Source organism: Bombina bombina, chromosome 7 (genome assembly GCF_027579735.1).
Source record: "Bombina bombina isolate aBomBom1 chromosome 7, aBomBom1.pri, whole genome shotgun sequence".
Taxonomy (NCBI): Eukaryota; Metazoa; Chordata; class Amphibia; order Anura; family Bombinatoridae; genus Bombina; species Bombina bombina.
Genome location: NC_069505.1, coordinates 543,418,874 through 543,437,081, shown reverse-complemented (window position 1 = coordinate 543,437,081; position 18,208 = coordinate 543,418,874).

The following is an 18,208-nucleotide window of genomic DNA, read 5'->3' as shown; positions in this document are numbered from 1 at the left end:
GACATCGCTACCCGGCTGTAAGGGTTAAACTACAAGTCTCAAAGATAAGGAGATTGCTATCTCTATTGCTAAAGACATACTAACATTATGCAAAATTAACAAGCAACCCTTTTTCTCTGCATGTACGTTTGTCATCTCTTTCATGAATGCCTCATCTTCATGCATTAAAGACTGCTTGCAAGAGACTTCTATAGCGACCAACAGAATAATACGCTATTACCTGTTTATCACTCATTTCTGCTGAGCTACCTTCCTTGTTTTATGCGACTTGCTGCTTGCTTACCTACAGACGACTGTACATATTTTGAGATACATTATCACTAACTACTTAGATCCCATCACTATACCTGCCCGGCATTAGGCCTTATCTGATAAGGTGCCATACGCAGCAGGGTGTAGTAGTTTGATAATTGTTTCTCCTTAATATATTTCTACTAATATTTGTATGCACATTGAAAATGCCGTAAATGTACTGCCCTCATTTGAATTGTATTTTGGGGTGCATTGTCAGTATCTACTTAGATCCCATTCTTATACCTGCCCGGCATTTAGCCTTACACTTGAAGGTGCCGTCTGCAGCAGGGTGTAGTAGTCTGACAAAGGCTTCCTAAGAAATATATTAACATTGTTGTTCATACAGTGAGATATTTATCGTCTGTTATGACACTAAACAGCAGATTTAATTCTCTGCTGGTATATTGGTATATTTTTCTAACTTTAGGTTAGTTAATATATCAGGTTCATGCATTTACATTTACCCCTGACCGGTCAGGTTTGTAGATTAATTTTGTTCTATTTTTCTTTGTATACACCTTTTGGTCTATTGTATATTGACTTTATTGTATGTATATATCTGAGACAATAAAGTCTTGAAAATTTAGTGCCAAAGATTGTCCTCTCTTTCTGTCATTTAAGCCTTTATTTTGGATACCCTTTATTAAACTTTTATGAGCTAAATAAATTTCTTTGAAAAAAGAGTGCTGAACTCCCTGTCTTTTATCCTGATATACTTTGTTCAGGATTTTCTTCTCTTAAATCCATGTAATCTATTTCAAGGGTCTGCACCACATAACTGTTATATTCAAGGCCACACCAGTATGTATTTACTAACTGGAGGGTCACTCTATATTAGCTCTTAGCAGCTGCGTCCCCTCCGTTATTTTTCTTCTAATTTTTTCAATTGTTGTACCTATATTACTGGGTCTTATGACCAAGTCATAGGTTTCCGGAGAGGTGACCATATAGTGCTATCACTAATTTTTTCAAGAGCTTACAACTCTTGGGTACATCTTGTGCTTGGGTGGCTGAAGGAGACAGAATAATATTTGGCACTTTAGCCCTTATATCAAATACATTACTGATATGGCATTCACATTATCTGATGAGAACTGGGAGGCTGAGTTAACAGCGTCACTGTCTATGTCAGGTCTGGAAGAGAGTCAGTTAGAGAATAATGCACCAGTGAATATATATGGGGCATTTAAAAACTATAAAAAACTTCTAGTAAAACAGGTCAAACTCAGGGCTGAAACCTCCAGCCTAGAGAATTATATAAAAAATAATATCATACCTAGGGGGCTACGATTGAGACTAGACCCCGGGACCAATCTTAGGGAAGATGAAGGAGGAGAAGCATTTATGGAGGACTGGAATTCCAGTCTAACAGAGTGCTCCATCATTTTGATGGGTAAAATGGTTAAACGTAATAAAGAGAGACTGGACAAGACAATTACACAGGCAGAGGAATGCCTAAAAGTAGTCAACACCTTTTCTAGCAATCATAACTTTGAAAAACTTAATGAGGAAATTAAGGAACAGATTGCCAGATTACAAAATGACATCAAATTAAGGAAAGGCAGAAAACTTTCCAGAGACAATGACGATTACAAGAACAATAAAGTCTATAACTATCTGTCAGCAAGGGGGACTTATGACTCTGGCACAGATGTGTCTGATGTAGAATCAGAACACCATAGATCAGTTTCAGAAAAACCACATAATTTTTTAGGGGAAGGAGGAGAGGAGGAAGGAAGAGAAGGTGGAGGAGGGAAAAATTCAGACTCACGAGAGAGGAGATACCCCTCCAGACAACGGAGGCAAGAACAGAATCGGGGGAATTTTGTGAGGGGCAGACCCCGGTGATTCCGGGGACGCAGGGGATATTAAAAACAGCAGAGGAGGGCCTCCAGATAATAAATTTATCTTCTTTTAAGTTAAACCTCGCTCATATAGAGGTACTTAAAAAAGGTCTTTCCTTCTGCCCCACTAATCACCTTGATAAGTTCAACTTCATAAAAGACCTCCACTTGTTTGCCCGAAAAATTGTGTTGTCACAATTAATGAAAGGCAAAAGCAAACACCTTGTGGACGATGTCTCCATCACTTTGGAGGATAAATCCACGATAGAAAATCTACAAAGCTTACTAGAAGAGAATGAAGGCAGCCAATATGTTTCCACCCAAATTAAGGACCTTCCTTATTACAATAAAACCACTTCTAACTTTAAGGCGAAATCTAAATATATGCCGCAACTATCAATGGTGCCAGCAGTCAATATCTTTGTAAGACAGGTAGAGAAAGAGGTAAATCGTCTGTCCTTTACAGGAATTGTTGATGACAATCTAACAAAACCTGAACGGAAAGCACTTAATGATCTTATTAATGCAAAAGGATTCGTGATCAAGCCCGCGGACAAAGGTGGAAACCTAGTCCTGTGGGATGAGAGTATGTATGTCCTTGAAGCAAAACGTCAGCTTCTGAATAAGAAACATTATATGTCGTTAACGTATAATCCAACATCTTACAATTCAAGCTTTTTAATATACTAAAAAGAGCTAAGAATGATGGCCTGATTACTACCTCTGAACAGAAATACCTTTACCCTGAGCATCCTATAACAACGGTCTTTTACTGTATCCCCAAAATACATAAAAATGCGAATCACCCACCTGGCCGCCCAATAATTGCCGGTATTGGCAGTTTAACTGAAAATCTAGGCAACCATGTAGATTACTTTCTTAGGCCATTTTTAAGTACATTACCATCATACATCCTGGACACAGCTGACTTCCTAAGGAAAATTGATAATCTGTCAGTCCCTCCAGGTGCAATTATGGCCTGTTTGGATGTGGAAGGACTATATTCGTCAATTCCCCACAATGTTGGATTGAAGGCATGCAATCATTTCCTTGCGATGAGAGGTACACAAACACAACAGCACACTGACTTTGTCATGGAACTGTTGGAGTTCATATTGACAAATAACGTATTTCTCTTTGATAATAAAGTATACGTTCAGCAGCAAGGGACAGCTATGGGGGCAACATGTGCCCCCACATATGCTTGCCTTCACTTGGGGGCCTGGGAGATGGAGGATGTCTACCAGAGCCCTCTCTTTGAGGAAAACATCCACATATGGCTTCGATATGTGGATGACATTTTCCTCATATGGGAGGGCTCTGAAACAGGCCTCACTGCCTTTGTAGAAACTTTGAACAAAATTGATAAAAATATCTATCTCACACTGCAAAGCAGTAAGGAGGAAATATCCTTTTTGGATATTAAGATTAACCTCAACCAGGGCTCTATTACGACTGAGAATTTTCGCAAAACCACTGCAACTAATAGCTTGCTTTTGGCGACAAGCCACCATCCTGACCATCTCAAAAGGGGGATACCTAAGGGGCAGTTCCTTAGACTACGCCGTAACTGTTCTACTAAAACCAAATATTACGAGCATGCTATAGAGATGCATAAACGCTTTCTAGACAGGGGGTATTCCAAAAGAGTTGTAAACAGAGCTCTAAATGAAGCAGCCCATTTGAACAGAGAGCAACTTCTTATACCTAAACAAAAAGCTAAACAGGGTCCTATCAGACTAATTGCAGACTATAACTGTCACTGGACAGCCCTGAGAAATATACTGGAAAAAAACTGGCACTTTTTAACGAGTGATGAAGGGGTATCCAGAGAAGTAGGTGATCACCCCACAATCACTGCCAGAAGGGCACCTAATCTGAGAGACAAATTCGTGAGGTCAGTATGTGTCACTCAAAAAACAAACAGATTGGCTTACCACACATAGATCTACTGGAAACCATCCCTGTGGAAGATGTGTGGCGTGCAAATACATGGTGAAAACTAAAACGTTTTCAACCCACACAGGCAAAACATATATACTAAAACACCACATTACATGCAGTACTGAAGGGGTTATCTATCTTCTCTCCTGTAGTTGCCCACGTTTTTACGTGGGTAAAACCAGGAGAGCCATAAAAGTCCGGATAACTGAACATAGGGATGATATTAAATATAAAAATCCCAAAAGCAATGTGGCCAAACATTTCGAAGAAATTCATGCTTGTAATCCTGACTCTCTCTCATTCATTGGTATTGACAGAGGCATTACCAATAACAGAGGGGGTGATAATGATAAAGTTCTCCTCCAGAAAGAATGTAGGTGGATCACTATCCTACAAACCCAGACACCCAATGGGTTAAATGACAGAATAGATATGGCCTGTTTTTTAGAAGGCATGGTTGTCATTATAACCCTATTCCTATTCCTCGCTATCAGATATGTGTTTACCATATTGAAATGTAACAATTATTCTATTGAGTATTTCCACAGGGTATGGGTATCATTATAATCCCTTCTTAACTTTCTATATTAGTCTTCTATACTTGTAATATAGAATATCTTTTCCAATTGAGTACTCTAAATTTAGGGCTCCAAATGCCTTACGCATATCTTGGTAATATTCACTAATTTACCTTTAAATATACATGACCAAAGTATGACTCACTCTGTATATATATCTTTTTATTTAGGTTTATATAGCGAGTTCACTCGTGTTACTTTTTACCCATTTAGATTTAAGGTATTTCAACAGGGGCGTGTATCCTTCATAGTTTAAAAGGGAGATGAGATGCTCCCTACGTCATCACGCCCTGACAAAGCCCGACACACCCAGCGGGTGAAACGCGCGTCGGCATTGGACAAGCTGACACGGAACATGTGGCTTGTGTGAACGCCACTGAACAGATGCATTGCAAGCTAACGCTCACGAAGTATCTCCTGAAAGAAGTTTCTGGGGAACTACCAAGGACCACCTACTAAACATTAGTCCTGGGATGGTACAGGAAACAGGTCGTATGCTACAATATCTACTGCCTGACTGATAGGCACAGTTATATCTAATCTGGACATCGCTACCCGGCTGTAAGGGTTAAACTACAAGTCTCAAAGATAAGGAGATTGCTATCTCTATTGCTAAAGACATACTAACATTATGCGAAATTAACAAGCAACCCTTTTTCTCTGCATGTACGTTTGTCATCTCTTTCATGAATGCCTCATCTTCATGCATTAAAGACTGCTTGCAAGAGACTTCGATAGCGACCAACAGAATAATACGCTATTACCTGTTTATCACTCATTTCTGCTGAGCTACCTTCCTTGTTTTATGCGACTTGCTGCTTGCTTACCTACAGACGACTGTACATATTTTGAGATACATTATCACTAACTACTTAGATCCCATCACTATACCTGCCCGGCATTAGGCCTTATCTGATAAGGTGCCGTACGCAGCAGGGTGTAGTAGTTTGATAATTGTTTCTCCTTAATATATTTCTACTAATATTTGTATGCACATTGAAAATGCCGTAAATGTACTGCCCTCATTTGAATTGTATTTTGGGGTGCATTGTCAGTATCTACTTAGATCCCATTCTTATACCTGCCCGGCATTTAGCCTTACACTTGAAGGTGCCGTCTGCAGCAGGGTGTAGTAGTCTGACAAAGGCTTCCTAAGAAATATATTAACATTGTTGTTCATACAGTGAGATATTTATCGTCTGTTATGACACTAAACAGCAGATTTAATTCTCTGCTGGTATATTGGTATATTTTTCTAACTTTAGGTTAGTTAATATATCAGGTTCATGCATTTACATTTACCCCTGACCGGTCAGGTTTGTAGATTAATTTTGTTCTATTTTTCTTTGTATACACCTTTTGGTCTATTGTATATTGACTTTATTGTATGTATATATCTGAGACAATAAAGTCTTGAAAATTTAGTGCCAAAGATTGTCCTCTCTTTCTGTCATTTAAGCCTTTATTTTGGATACCCTTTATTAAACTTTTATGAGCTAAATAAATTTCTTTGAAAAAAGAGTGCTGAACTCCCTGTCTTTTATCCTGATATACTTTGTTCAGGATTTTCTTCTCTTAAATCCATGTAATCTATTTCAAGGGTCTGCACCACATAACTGTTATATTCAAGGCCACACCAGTATGTATTTACTAACTGGAGGGTCACTCTATATTAGCTCTTAGCAGCTGCGTCCCCTCCGTTATTTTTCTTCTAATTTTTTCAATTGTTGTACCTATATTACTGGGTCTTATGACCAAGTCATAGGTTTCCGGAGAGGTGACCATATAGTGCTATCACTAATTTTTTCAAGAGCTTACAACTCTTGGGTACATCTTGTGCTTGGGTGGCTGAAGGAGACAGAATAATATTTGGCACTTTAGCCCTTATATCAAATACATTACTGATATGGCATTCACATTATCTGATGAGAACTGGGAGGCTGAGTTAACAGCGTCACTGTCTATGTCAGGTCTGGAAGAGAGTCAGTTAGAGAATAATGCACCAGTGAATATATATGGGGCATTTAAAAACTATAAAAAACTTCTAGTAAAACAGGTCAAACTCAGGGCTGAAACCTCCAGCCTAGAGAATTATATAAAAAATAATATCATACCTAGGGGGCTACGATTGAGACTAGACCCCGGGACCAATCTTAGGGAAGATGAAGGAGGAGAAGCATTTATGGAGGACTGGAATTCCAGTCTAACAGAGTGCTCCATCATTTTGATGGGTAAAATGGTTAAACGTAATAAAGAGAGACTGGACAAGACAATTACACAGGCAGAGGAATGCCTAAAAGTAGTCAACACCTTTTCTAGCAATCATAACTTTGAAAAACTTAATGAGGAAATTAAGGAACAGATTGCCAGATTACAAAATGACATCAAATTAAGGAAAGGCAGAAAACTTTCCAGAGACAATGACGATTACAAGAACAATAAAGTCTATAACTATCTGTCAGCAAGGGGGACTTATGACTCTGGCACAGATGTGTCTGATGTAGAATCAGAACACCATAGATCAGTTTCAGAAAAACCACATAATTTTTTAGGGGAAGGAGGAGAGGAGGAAGGAAGAGAAGGTGGAGGAGGGAAAAATTCAGACTCACGAGAGAGGAGATACCCCTCCAGACAACGGAGGCAAGAACAGAATCGGGGGAATTTTGTGAGGGGCAGACCCCGGTGATTCCGGGGACGCAGGGGATATTAAAAACAGCAGAGGAGGGCCTCCAGATAATAAATTTATCTTCTTTTAAGTTAAACCTCGCTCATATAGAGGTACTTAAAAAAGGTCTTTCCTTCTGCCCCACTAATCACCTTGATAAGTTCAACTTCATAAAAGACCTCCACTTGTTTGCCCGAAAAATTGTGTTGTCACAATTAATGAAAGGCAAAAGCAAACACCTTGTGGACGATGTCTCCATCACTTTGGAGGATAAATCCACGATAGAAAATCTACAAAGCTTACTAGAAGAGAATGAAGGCAGCCAATATGTTTCCACCCAAATTAAGGACCTTCCTTATTACAATAAAACCACTTCTAACTTTAAGGCGAAATCTAAATATATGCCGCAACTATCAATGGTGCCAGCAGTCAATATCTTTGTAAGACAGGTAGAGAAAGAGGTAAATCGTCTGTCCTTTACAGGAATTGTTGATGACAATCTAACAAAACCTGAACGGAAAGCACTTAATGATCTTATTAATGCAAAAGGATTTGTGATCAAGCCCGCGGACAAAGGTGGAAACCTAGTCCTGTGGGATGAGAGTATGTATGTCCTTGAAGCAAAACGTCAGCTTCTGAATAAGAAACATTATATGTCGTTAACGTATAATCCAACATCTTACAATTCAAGCTTTTTAATATACTAAAAAGAGCTAAGAATGATGGCCTGATTACTACCTCTGAACAGAAATACCTTTACCCTGAGCATCCTATAACAACGGTCTTTTACTGTATCCCCAAAATACATAAAAATGCGAATCACCCACCTGGCCGCCCAATAATTGCCGGTATTGGCAGTTTAACTGAAAATCTAGGCAACCATGTAGATTACTTTCTTAGGCCATTTTTAAGTACATTACCATCATACATCCTGGACACAGCTGACTTCCTAAGGAAAATTGATAATCTGTCAGTCCCTCCAGGTGCAATTATGGCCTGTTTGGATGTGGAAGGACTATATTCGTCAATTCCCCACAATGTTGGATTGAAGGCATGCAATCATTTCCTTGCGATGAGAGGTACACAAACACAACAGCACACTGACTTTGTCATGGAACTGTTGGAGTTCATATTGACAAATAACGTATTTCTCTTTGATAATAAAGTATACGTTCAGCAGCAAGGGACAGCTATGGGGGCAACATGTGCCCCCACATATGCTTGCCTTCACTTGGGGGCCTGGGAGATGGAGGATGTCTACCAGAGCCCTCTCTTTGAGGAAAACATCCACATATGGCTTCGATATGTGGATGACATTTTCCTCATATGGGAGGGCTCTGAAACAGGCCTCACTGCCTTTGTAGAAACTTTGAACAAAATTGATAAAAATATCTATCTCACACTGCAAAGCAGTAAGGAGGAAATATCCTTTTTGGATATTAAGATTAACCTCAACCAGGGCTCTATTACGACTGAGAATTTTCGCAAAACCACTGCAACTAATAGCTTGCTTTTGGCGACAAGCCACCATCCTGACCATCTCAAAAGGGGGATACCTAAGGGGCAGTTCCTTAGACTACGCCGTAACTGTTCTACTAAAACCAAATATTACGAGCATGCTATAGAGATGCATAAACGCTTTCTAGACAGGGGGTATTCCAAAAGAGTTGTAAACAGAGCTCTAAATGAAGCAGCCCATTTGAACAGAGAGCAACTTCTTATACCTAAACAAAAAGCTAAACAGGGTCCTATCAGACTAATTGCAGACTATAACTGTCACTGGACAGCCCTGAGAAATATACTGGAAAAAAACTGGCACTTTTTAACGAGTGATGAAGGGGTATCCAGAGAAGTAGGTGATCACCCCACAATCACTGCCAGAAGGGCACCTAATCTGAGAGACAAATTCGTGAGGTCAGTATGTGTCACTCAAAAAACAAACAGATTGGCTTACCACACATAGATCTACTGGAAACCATCCCTGTGGAAGATGTGTGGCGTGCAAATACATGGTGAAAACTAAAACGTTTTCAACCCACACAGGCAAAACATATATACTAAAACACCACATTACATGCAGTACTGAAGGGGTTATCTATCTTCTCTCCTGTAGTTGCCCACGTTTTTACGTGGGTAAAACCAGGAGAGCCATAAAAGTCCGGATAACTGAACATAGGGATGATATTAAATATAAAAATCCCAAAAGCAATGTGGCCAAACATTTCGAAGAAATTCATGCTTGTAATCCTGACTCTCTCTCATTCATTGGTATTGACAGAGGCATTACCAATAACAGAGGGGGTGATAATGATAAAGTTCTCCTCCAGAAAGAATGTAGGTGGATCACTATCCTACAAACCCAGACACCCAATGGGTTAAATGACAAAATAGATATGGCCTGTTTTTTAGAAGGCATGGTTGTCATTATAACCCTATTCCTATTCCTCGCTATCAGATATGTGTTTACCATATTGAAATGTAACAATTATTCTATTGAGTATTTCCACAGGGTATGGGTATCATTATAATCCCTTCTTAACTTTCTATATTAGTCTTCTATACTTGTAATATAGAATATCTTTTCCAATTGAGTACTCTAAATTTAGGGCTCCAAATGCCTTACGCATATCTTGGTAATATTCACTAATTTACCTTTAAATATACATGACCAAAGTATGACTCACTCTGTATATATATCTTTTTATTTAGGTTTATATAGCGAGTTCACTCGTGTTACTTTTTACCCATTTAGATTTAAGGTATTTCAACAGGGGCGTGTATCCTTCATAGTTTAAAAGGGAGATGAGATGCTCCCTACGTCATCACGCCCTGACAAAGCCTGACACACCCAGCGGGTGAAACGCGCGTCGGCATTGGACAAGCTGACACGGAACATGTGGCTTGTGTGAACGCCACTGAACAGATGCATTGCAAGCTAACGCTCACGAAGGATCTCCTGAAAGAAGTTTCTGGGGAACTACCAAGGACCACCTACTAAACATTAGTCCTGGGATGGTACAGGAAACAGGTCGTATGCTACAATATCTACTGCCTGACTGATAGGCACAGTTATATCTAATCTGGACATCGCTACCCGGCTGTAAGGGTTAAACTACAAGTCTCAAAGATAAGGAGATTGCTATCTCTATTGCTAAAGACATACTAACATTATGCAAAATTAACAAGCAACCCTTTTTCTCTGCATGTACGTTTGTCATCTCTTTCATGAATGCCTCATCTTCATGCATTAAAGACTGCTTGCAAGAGACTTCTATAGCGACCAACAGAATAATACGCTATTACCTGTTTATCACTCATTTCTGCTGAGCTACCTTCCTTGTTTTATGCGACTTGCTGCTTGCTTACCTACAGACGACTGTACATATTTTGAGATACATTATCACTAACTACTTAGATCCCATCACTATACCTGCCCGGCATTAGGCCTTATCTGATAAGGTGCCGTACGCAGCAGGGTGTAGTAGTTTGATAATTGTTTCTCATTAATATATCTCTACTAATATTTGTATGCACATTGAAAATGCCGTAAATGTACTGCCCTCATTTGAATTGTATTTTGGGGTGCATTGTCAGTATCTACTTAGATCCCATTCTTATACCTGTCCGGCATTTAGCCTTACACTTGAAGGTGCCGTCTGCAGCAGGGTGTAGTAGTCTGACAAAGGCTTCCTAAGAAATATATTAACATTGTTGTTCATACAGTGAGATATTTATCGTCTGTTATGACACTAAACAGCAGATTTAATTCTCTGCTGGTATATTGGTATATTTTTCTAACTTTAGGTTAGTTAATATATCAGGTTCATGCATTTACATTTACCCCTGACCGGTCAGGTTTGTAGATTAATTTTGTTCTATTTTTCTTTGTATACACCTTTTGGTCTATTGTATATTGACTTTATTGTATGTATATATCTGAGACAATAAAGTCTTGAAAATTTAGTGCCAAAGATTGTCCTCTCTTTCTGCCACTTAAGCCTTTATTTTGGATACCCTTTATTAAACTTTTATGAGCTAAATAAATTTCTTTGAAAAAAGAGTGCTGAACTCCCTGTCTTTTATCCTGATATACTTTGTTCAGGATTTTCTTCTCTTAAATCCATGTAATCTATTTCAAGGGTCTGCACCACATAACTGTTATATTCAAGGCCACACCAGTATGTATTTACTAACTGGAGGGTCACTCTATATTAGCTCTTAGCAGCTGCGTCCCCTCCGTTATTTTTCTTCTAATTTTTTCAATTGTTGTACCTATATTACTGGGTCTTATGACCAAGTCATAGGTTTCCGGAGAGGTGACCATATAGTGCTATCACTAATTTTTTCAAGAGCTTACAACTCTTGGGTACATCCTGTGCTTGGGTGGCTGAAGGAGACAGAATAATATTTGGCACTTTAGCCCTTATATCAAATACATTACTGATATGGCATTCACATTATCTGATGAGAACTGGGAGGCTGAGTTAACAGCGTCACTGTCTATGTCAGGTCTGGAAGAGAGTCAGTTAGAGAATAATGCACCAGTGAATATATATGGGGCATTTAAAAACTATAAAAAACTTCTAGTAAAACAGGTCAAACTCAGGGCTGAAACCTCCAGCCTAGAGAATTCTATAAAAAATAATATCATACCTAGGGGGCTACGATTGAGACTAGACCCCGGGACCAATCTTAGGGAAGATGAAGGAGGAGAAGCATTTATGGAGGACTGGAATTCCAGTCTAACAGAGTGCTCCATCATTTTGATGGGTAAAATGGTTAAACGTAATAAAGAGAGACTGGACAAGACAATTACACAGGCAGAGGAATGCCTAAAAGTAGTCAACACCTTTTCTAGCAATCATAACTTTGAAAAACTTAATGAGGAAATTAAGGAACAGATTGCCAGATTACAAAATGACATCAAATTAAGGAAAGGCAGAAAACTTTCCAGAGACAATGACGATTACAAGAACAATAAAGTCTATAACTATCTGTCAGCAAGGGGGACTTATGACTCTGGCACAGATGTGTCTGATGTAGAATCAGAACACCATAGATCAGTTTGAGAAAAACCACATAATTTTTTAGGGGAAGGAGGAGAGGAGGAAGGAAGAGAAGGTGGAGGAGGGAAAAATTCAGACTCACGAGAGAGGAGATACCCCTCCAGACAACGGAGGCAAGAACAGAATCGGGGGAATTTTGTGAGGGGCAGACCCCGGTGATTCCGGGGACGCAGGGGATATTAAAAACAGCAGAGGAGGGCCTCCAGATAATAAATTTATCTTCTTTTAAGTTAAACCTCGCTCATATAGAGGTACTTAAAGAAGGTCTTTCCTTCTGCCCCACTAATCACCTTGATAAGTTCAACTTCATAAAAGACCTCCACTTGTTTGCCCGAAAAATTGTGTTGTCACAATTAATGAAAGGCAAAAGCAAACACCTTGTGGATGATGTCTCCATCACTTTGGAGGATAAATCCACGATAGAAAATCTACAAAGCTTACTAGAAGAGAATGAAGGCAGCCAATATGTTTCCACCCAAATTAAGGACCTTCCTTATTACAATAAAACCACTTCTAACTTTAAGGCGAAATCTAAATATATGCCGCAACTATCAATGGTGCCAGCAGTCAATATCTTTGTAAGACAGGTAGAGAAAGAGGTAAATCGTCTGTCCTTTACAGGAATTGTTGATGACAATCTAACAAAACCTGAACGGAAAGCACTTAATGATCTTATTAATGCAAAAGGATTCGTGATCAAGCCCGCGGACAAAGGTGGAAACCTAGTCCTGTGGGATGAGAGTATGTATGTCCTTGAAGCAAAACGTCAGCTTCTGAATAAGAAACATTATAAGTCATTAACGTATAATCCAACATCTTCCCTACAATTCAAGCTTTTTAATATACTAAAAAGAGCTAAGAATGATGGCCTGATTACTACCTCTGAACAGAAATACCTTTACCCTGAGCATCCTATAACAACGGTCTTTTACTGTATCCCCAAAATACATAAAAATGCGAATCACCCACCTGGCCGCCCAATAATTGCCGGTATTGGCAGTTTAACTGAAAATCTAGGCAACTATGTAGATTACTTTCTTAGGCCATTTTTAAGTACATTACCATCATACATCCTGGACACAGCTGACTTCCTAAGGAAAATTGATAATCTGTCAGTCCCTCCAGGTGCAATTATGGCCTGTTTGGATGTGGAAGGACTATATTTGTCAATTCCCCACAATGTTGGATTGAAGGCATGCAATCATTTCCTTGCGATGAGAGGTACACAAACACAACAGCACACTGACTTTGTCATGGAACTGTTGGAGTTCATATTGACAAATAACGTATTTCTCTTTGATAATAAAGTATACGTTCAGCAGCAAGGGACAGCTATGGGGGCAACATGTGCCCCCACATATGCTTGCCTTCACTTGGGGGCCTGGGAGATGGAGGATGTCTACCAGAGCCCTCTCTTTGAGGAAAACATCCACATATGGCTTCGATATGTGGATGACATTTTCCTCATATGGGAGGGCTCTGAAACAGGCCTCACTGCCTTTGTAGAAACTTTGAACAAAATTGATAAAAATATCTATCTCACACTGCAAAGCAGTAAGGAGGAAATATCCTTTTTGGATATTAAGATTAACCTCAACCAGGGCTCTATTACGACTGAGAATTTTCGCAAAACCACTGCAACTAATAGCTTGCTTTTGGCGACAAGCCACCATCCTGACCATCTCAAAAGGGGGATACCTAAGGGGCAGTTCCTTAGACTACGCCGTAACTGTTCTACTAAAACCAAATATTACGAGCATGCTATAGAGATGCATAAACGCTTTCTAGACAGGGGGTATTCCAAAAGAGTTGTAAACAGAGCTCTAAATGAAGCAGCCCATTTGAACAGAGAGCAACTTCTTATACCTAAACAAAAAGCTAAACAGGGTCCTATCAGACTAATTGCAGACTATAACTGTCACTGGACAGCCCTGAGAAATATACTGGAAAAAAACTGGCACGTTTTAACGAGTGATGAAGGGGTATCCAGAGAAGTAGGTGATCACCCCACAATCACTGCCAGAAGGGCACCTAATCTGAGAGACAAATTCGTGAGAAGTCAGTATGTGTCACTCAAAAAACAAACAGATTGGCTTACCACACATAGATCTACTGGAAACCATCCCTGTGGAAGATGTGTGGCGTGCAAATACATGGTGAAAACTAAAACGTTTTCAACCCACACAGGCAAAACATATATACTAAAACACCACATTACATGCAGTACTGAAGGGGTTATCTATCTTCTCTCCTGTAGTTGCCCACGTTTTTACGTGGGTAAAACCAGGAGAGCCATAAAAGTCCGGATAACTGAACATAGGGATGATATTAAATATAAAAATCCCAAAAGCAATGTGGCCAAACATTTCGAAGAAATTCATGCTTGTAATCCTGACTCTCTCTCATTCATTGGTATTGACAGAGGCATTACCAATAACAGAGGGGGTGATAATGATAAAGTTCTCCTCCAGAAAGAATGTAGGTGGATCACTATCCTACAAACCCAGACACCCAATGGGTTAAATGACAGAATAGATATGGCCTGTTTTTTAGAAGGCATGGTTGTCATTATAACCCTATTCCTATTCCTCGCTATCAGATATGTGTTTACCATATTGAAATGTAACAATTATTCTATTGAGTATTTCCACAGGGTATGGGTATCATTATAATCCCTTCTTAACTTTCTATATTAGTCTTCTATACTTGTAATATAGAATATCTTTTCCAATTGAGTACTCTAAATTTAGGGCTCCAAATGCCTTACGCATATCTTGGTAATATTCACTAATTTACCTTTAAATATACATGACCAAAGTATGACTCACTCTGTATATATATCTTTTTATTTAGGTTTATATAGCGAGTTCACTCGTGTTACTTTTTACCCATTTAGATTTAAGGTATTTCAACAGGGGCGTGTATCCTTCATAGTTTAAAAGGGAGATGAGATGCTCCCTACGTCATCACGCCCTGACAAAGCCTAACACACCCAGCGGGTGAAACGCGCGTCGGCATTGGACAAGCTGACACGGAACATGTGGCTTGTGTGAACGCCACTGAACAGATGCATTGCAAGCTAACGCTCACGAAGTATCTCCTGAAAGAAGTTTCTGGGGAACTACCAAGGACCACCTACTAAACATTAGTCCTGGGATGGTACAGGAAGCAGGTCGTATGCTACAATATCTACTGCCTGACTGATAGGCACAGTTATATCTAATCTGGACATCGCTACCCGGCTGTAAGGGTTAAACTACAAGTCTCAAAGATAAGGAGATTGCTATCTCTATTGCTAAAGACATACTAACATTATGCAAAATTAACAAGCAACCCTTTTTCTCTGCATGTACGTTTGTCATCTCTTTCATGAATGCCTCATCTTCATGCATTAAAGACTGCTTGCAAGAGACTTCTATAGCGACCAACAGAATAATACGCTATTACCTGTTTATCACTCATTTCTGCTGAGCTACCTTCCTTGTTTTATGCGACTTGCTGCTTGCTTACCTACAGACGACTGTACATATTTTGAGATACATTATCACTAACTACTTAGATCCCATCACTATACCTGCCCGGCATTAGGCCTTATCTTATAAGGTGCCGTACGCAGCAGGGTGTAGTAGTTTGATAATTGTTTCTCATTAATATATCTCTACTAATATTTGTATGCACATTGAAAATGCCGTAAATGTACTGCCCTCATTTGAATTGTATTTTGGGGTGCATTGTCAGTATCTACTTAGATCCCATTCTTATACCTGCCCGGCATTTAGCCTTACACTTGAAGGTGCCGTCTGCAGCAGGGTGTAGTAGTCTGACAAAGGCTTCCTAAGAAATATATTAACATTGTTGTTCATACAGTGAGATATTTATCGTCTGTTATGACACTAAACAGCAGATTTAATTCTCTGCTGGTATATTGGTATATTTTTCTAACTTTAGGTTAGTTAATATATCAGGTTCATGCATTTACATTTACCCCTGACCGGTCAGGTTTGTAGATTAATTTTGTTCTATTTTTCTTTGTATACACCTTTTGGTCTATTGTATATTGACTTTATTGTATGTATATATCTGAGACAATAAAGTCTTGAAAATTTAGTGCCAAAGATTGTCCTCTCTTTCTGCCACTTAAGCCTTTATTTTGGATACCCTTTATTAAACTTTTATGAGCTAAATAAATTTCTTTGAAAAAAGAGTGCTGAACTCCCTGTCTTTTATCCTGATATACTTTGTTCAGGATTTTCTTCTCTTAAATCCATGTAATCTATTTCAAGGGTCTGCACCACATAACTGTTATATTCAAGGCCACACCAGTATGTATTTACTAACTGGAGGGTCACTCTATATTAACTCTTAGCAGCTGCGTCCCCTCCGTTATTTTTCTTCTAATTTTTTCAATTGTTGTACCTATATTACTGGGTCTTATGACCAAGTCATAGGTTTCCGGAGAGGTGACCATATAGTGCTATCACTAATTTTTTCAAGAGCTTACAACTCTTGGGTACATCCTGTGCTTGGGTGGCTGAAGGAGACAGAATAATATTTGGCACTTTAGCCCTTATATCAAATACATTACTGATATGGCATTCACATTATCTGATGAGAACTGGGAGGCTGAGTTAACAGCGTCACTGTCTATGTCAGGTCTGGAAGAGAGTCAGTTAGAGAATAATGCACCAGTGAATATATATGGGGCATTTAAAAACTATAAAAAACTTCTAGTAAAACAGGTCAAACTCAGGGCTGAAACCTCCAGCCTAGAGAATTATATAAAAAATAATATCATACCTAGGGGGCTACGATTGAGACTAGACCCCGGGACCAATCTTAGGGAAGATGAAGGAGGAGAAGCATTTATGGAGGACTGGAATTCCAGTCTAACAGAGTGCTCCATCATTTTGATGGGTAAAATGGTTAAACGTAATAAAGAGAGACTGGACAAGACAATTACACAGGCAGAGGAATGCCTAAAAGTAGTCAACACCTTTTCTAGCAATCATAACTTTGAAAAACTTAATGAGACAATAAAGTCTTGAAAATGTAGTGCCAAAGATTGTCCTCTCTTTCTGCCACTTAAGCCTTTATTTTGGATACCCTTTATTAAACTTTTATGAGCTAAATAAATTTCTTTGAAAAAAGAGTGCTGAACTCCCTGTCTTTTATCCTGATATACTTTGTTCAGGATTTTCTTCTCTTAAATCCATGTAATATATATATATATGAAGAAATTCTGTGTGACACACCAATAAAATAAATATAGTATACCTGTACAAAACAATCATAAATACAATGTAAACACAACAGCCTGTACTAGATGAAAATCCTAGCCATAGAGCTAAGACAATCATCAGGAAAAATAAAGAGGGCATATTGTGTCAATTTTAGAAGCTATACCACCTCTTAAATGTAATTAGTACCATACAACATTGCTGTGAAACCAAGATGGTGTTATCTGTAAGACTAATGTCCAGAGTAATCTTCCCGGTAAGTCACTGCGGATATCGCCACACTCTAGGTCTGACCGGAATGGAATTTAGTCCTTAGTATAAGGCACGTTTGCAATGCCTCTGTGTGAAATGCTTACGTGATTGTGTGGAACAGCTTACAATCCCCTCCTAAGTCTCCCTTTATCATGAGCTTGTATACAAATGAGTAGCTTATTAGCGTTCAGTAAGCCCTCCTTCTCCAGCGAAAGAAATTCCAAGATCTTAAGCAGCTTTTCTGTTATCACTATGTGATTGTTGTGTCAGACTGCAGGAAAAGACAATCACCTTCAGGCAAATATATCCACCTCAGTAAGCCTCAATG